At 39.5% G+C, this 4,943-nt stretch overlaps 1 pseudogene; it reads left to right on the top strand.

The window, feature by feature from the left end:
• The first annotated feature begins 202 nt into the window (after positions 1-202).
• Positions 203-603, top strand: LOC116888043 (annotated as a pseudogene).
• The last annotated feature ends 4,340 nt before the right edge of the window (positions 604-4,943 follow it).

The raw sequence follows: 4,943 nt of genomic DNA, 5'->3' as shown, positions 1-4,943 counted from the left end.
CTCCTCAAGTTCCACTCCTTGTGAGCCTATGGGGGCCATTTTCATTTGAACCAACACACACACACACACACACACACACACACACACACACACCAAAATTCCACCAATAATATGCCTATAAATTCTAGTTTTGTCTCTATTACTATGATTAAAACACTATCGAGCTCTTTTCCTCCTCTACAGCTCCAGCACTGTAGCCATCATGAATGATATGATAACCATCTGGACCAGGAAGTTCGTGACAAACGGTCTGTTTCAGAGGAAACAGATGGTCATTGATATCCTTCATCCTGGGAAGGCAACAGTACCAAAGACAGTAATTCAGGGAAAGCTGTTCAAGATGTACAAACTGCACCAGTTGTCATCTTTGTAATTGGATTCAGAACCCACTTTGGTGGTGGCAAGACAACTGGCTTTGGCCTGATCTATGACTCTTTAGATGATGCGAAGAAGAATGAGCCTCAACACAGACTTGCAAGACATGGCCTTTATGAGACGAAAAAGACCTCCCTCAAACAGCGGAAGGAGCGCAAGAACAGAATGAAGAAGGTCAGGGGAACTTCGAAGACTAATGTTGGTGCTGGCAAAAAGTCAAAGGAGTAGCTCTGTGGTGATTTGATGCTCTGCTGTGATATGCAGATTTCTGAGAGGATAAAATAAACTAAAAAGCGTCCACCAAAAATACCCCAAAAAACAAAAAATAATAAAACACTATCGAAAAGAGGTTATTTGGCTTTTACATCCAGGCTACAATCTATCATTGAGGAAAATCAGAATAGGAACTTAAAGCAGAAACATGGAGGCAGGAACTGTAAGGGAATGACACTTGCTGACTCACTCTCTGGATTGCTCATGCTTATATAACCCAGGAGGGCCTAGCCTTAGGTTGGAACTGCCAATAGTGGGCTAGAACCTTGATATCAAGTAATAAAACAATCAGGCCAATCTGACTGAAGCAATTCCTCAGTTGAAGCTCTCAGTCAGATGACTTCAGGCCTCGTCAAGCTGACAAATGAACCTAACCTAACAGTGGAAAGGGGCTGACGAGATGGCTCAGCGGTTAAGAGCACTGACTGCTCTTCCAGAGATCCTGAGTTCAATTCCCAACAACCACATGGTGGCTCACAACCATCTGTAGTGGGATCAGATGCTCTCTTCTGGTGTGTCTGAAGATAGCTACAGTATACTCATAGAAATAAAATAAATAAATCTTTAAAAGAAAAAACAGTGGAAAGATTAAATAGCCAAAGTAATTGTTGTGTTATGAATGAGAATGGTCCATACAGGCTTCTACATTTGAATGCTTTGTCTCCAGTCCACAGAACTTTAAGAAGTTATGGCTTTGTTGGAGGAAGTGTGTCACAGTAGAGTAGTCTCTGAGGTTTCAAAAGACCCAGGCTGTTTAAAATTGACTCTGTCTCCAACTTGAGGAACAAGAGGTGAGTTCTGAGCTGTTGATGTCTCTATGCCTCTGTTCTGCCATAATCTCGCCACAATTCTCTGAAACTGTTAAACACTTTCTATTATAAGCTGCCTTACTCATGGCATTTTACCACAACAATGGAAAAGTAACTAAGAGAGTAATGAAGAAATACTCATAAAATTATGTATTATCAGCAGTAATTAAGTTTGGAATTAAAAATGTCATAGATAATAAGGAAGAGAAAATTAAAAAAAAAAAAACAACACAAGAAAGTCCTGGTAATCCTTAAAGTCAGCAAATATGAGATGGAAAAGATTGTTTCTTCCTGGTCAATATCCTGGCACAAAGGGACATTTTGAAAATTGAACAGAGATTTGTAAGTGTAAAATTAATACTGAGCATTTCACAGGAACATGGTTATCACCTGCATAAATGGCTTTTGTACATCCAGGAGCTTGTCTTAATTAGAGGTTCCATTGCTATGAACAGACGTCATGACCAAGGCAACTTTTATAAAGGCAAATGTTTAATTGGGACTGGTTTACAGTCTCAGAGGTTTAGTCCATGATCATCATAGCAGGAAGCATGGCAGCATGCGGGCAGACATGGTGCTGGAGAAGGAGCTGAGGGTTCTACATGTTGATTCAAAAGCCATCAGGAGAGACTGGCATCTTCATACAGTTAGGAGGAAGCTCTTCTCTGAAATGGGCAGATCCTGAGATTGGGGGAGACCTCTAAAGACCACCCCCACAGTGACACACTTCCTCTAACAAGGTTACACCTCCTAATAGTACCACTCCCCGTGGGCCAAACATATTCAAACTATCCAAGAGGTAAAAAGGTATAATTTAGGGCTAGAGAGATGGCTCAGCAATTAAGAGCACTGACTGCTCTTCCAGAGGTCCTGAGTTCAAATCCCAGCAACCACATGGTGGTTCACAACCATCTGTAATGGGCATCCGATGCCCTCTTCTGGTGTGTCTGAAGTCAGTTACAGTGTAACTACATACATGAAATAAATCTTTAAAAAAGAACGGTATAATTCTAAACATATGAAAGAACAGTTAGTGTAAAATAAAAACCAAAGGGAATCAAAAAGGGGAACAATCTAAAAATAAAACCTTTCATTCACTAGTATTTTAAGAATTAATAAATAATGTTTGATGATTAAAAAGTTATTTGGATGTTTTAGCCTATTACATAAAACAAATAAAATGGTGCTTTTATATAATTTGCACACCTAGAACCATACTTTGCAATTGATCCTAAAAAAGTGTGATAAAGGAGTTAAAAATTGGGCTGAAGAGATGGCTCAGTGGTTAAGAGCACTGACTGCTCTTCTGGAGGTCCTGAGTTCAAATCCCAGCAACCACATGGTGGCTCACAACCATCTATAATGGAATCTGATACCCTTTTCTGGTGTGTCTGAAGTCAGCTACAGTGTACTCATGTAAAGAAAATAAATAAGTCTTTTAAAAAAAGTTAAAAATTACTGGGCCCAGGGGCCATTGTTCTTCATTTTACTTCCCTACCCTGCAATGTGAGGTTCCCATGATTTAGCTTTGGATAGTTCACGTCTACTGGATTACTCTAAGACTTCGTTCATCCTCTGGCCTTTGCTAACTAGTTATTGTCTAGTTCCTAACTTAGAACCTCTAATCACAGCTTTCTGTAAATCCCAGGACCATGCATCCAGCTGTCAAGATTAAACCTCTGAATCTTCCAGTTTCTTGTGTGAAGACACTTTTCTTTTGCAACAATGTTTCTTAGTATGTAATGTAATTAAAATTGGATATCCGATCTTGCAGGGACCATGTATATCTCTAATACCAGTACTAAGGATGCTAGCCTGCATCATACAGTGAGACTCTTTCAATCAAAATTATATTTTTATGCTTCCTAACTAAAAAAGGAAAATTTCCATGAGCAAAACTAAGTCCCAACTGTTTAGACCGTGTTCCATTTTACTTTGAAAACTAGCACGAGCAGGTATTCCTTTTTGTTTACTTTTGTTTTTTTCAAGACAGGGTTTCTCTGTGTTAACCTGGATGTCATGGAACTCACTCTACAGACCAAGCTGGCCCTAAACTCACAGAAGCCTGCTTGCCTTTGCCTCCTGAGTGCTGAGATTAAAGGCATGTGCCACCACCCCTTGGGCCTCAGGTGTTACTTGTAGCTTGAATAAACTGAACCTCCATTCTTCATTTGAGACTACAAACCCAGCCTTGACATTGACTTAAGAATAAACACAGGCAATGTCTAAAAGTAAAACTTTCATAAAAATATGAATTAAAAATATGAAAGTAAATACTTCTTGTTACTAGTAAAATGTGAAGGTGAACATGATCTCATTTATGCTAAATACTAAGATATAATAAATGACATTCATAAAAATGTATTGGAATTGATAAAATAAAGCACACGAGTGAATGTTATGACTGGTGGGCCAATGACCCAAGTAGATGTTTTTAACACACAGCTGTTTAACGTGACCACCAACTATTGGGACGAACTGGATTCATTTCATGGCAAAAGCAGAAAAAATAATCTTAAAATAATTAAATGTTTGTATCTGGAGAGATGGCTTAGAGGTTGAGAGCACTGGGTGCTCTTCCAGAGGAGCCAGGGTTCAATTCCAAGCACCCATTGGACAGCTCACACCTGCCTATAACTCCAGTCCTGATACTGTCACATAGCCATACATGCAGACAAAACACCAATGAACATAAAAAATTAAAAAAAAAACATTGGACTATGAGGGGCATGCGCCCCTAATAACCATAAATGTTCATGTCTGGTTTCTCATGTATTTACCTTAGCTTAATAGGGAAGGACCTTCTCAGGAAGTGATCTTGTTCTTTCTTTTCCAGGTAAAAAGTATTCCCTTGGAAGTGCCTCTCCTCAGCCAGGCCACTGTCAGAGCCACTCAGGGAACGCTTACTTACCCCAACTCCTGTCCCACGCAGCCTCCCAGAACTTCCCTTAGCTCCTGGGAAGAGTGCTCAGCACCAGTCTCATTTCTTTTTTTGTGTGTGCTTCGTATTTTTTTTCAAATATATTATTTATTTTATAATAATAAGCGTTACCTATATTAAAATGGCAACGTTTTCAATAATTATGTAATATACATTACACACAACATATGAAGATTTTACATATATCACTATACAAAAAACCTTGTTTTTATATTTACTTATTTTTATTATTGGTTATTTTATTTATTTTACATTTCAAATGTTATCCCCCTTCCTGATTTCACCTCCGAAAACCCCCTATTGCATCTCTCCTCCCCCTGCTTCTATGAGGGTGTTCCCCCAACCACCCACCCACCCATTCACTCCTGCCTCACTGTCCTGGCATTTCCCTACACTGGGGCATTAAACCTCCACAGATCAAGGGCCTCCTCTCCCACTGATACCGGCTAAGGCAATCTGTGCTACATCTGCAGCTGGAGCCATGAGTCCCTCTATGTGTGCTCCAGTATGTTTGATACTAGAGTTTTGTGGAAATGAGAGTAGTC

The sequence above is a fragment of the Rattus rattus genome, chromosome 1 (assembly GCF_011064425.1).
Source record: "Rattus rattus isolate New Zealand chromosome 1, Rrattus_CSIRO_v1, whole genome shotgun sequence".
In the NCBI taxonomy this organism is placed as follows: domain Eukaryota; kingdom Metazoa; phylum Chordata; class Mammalia; order Rodentia; family Muridae; genus Rattus; species Rattus rattus.
Note: the sequence above shows the minus strand (reverse complement) of the source record. Positions and strands in the feature narration are given on the sequence as shown.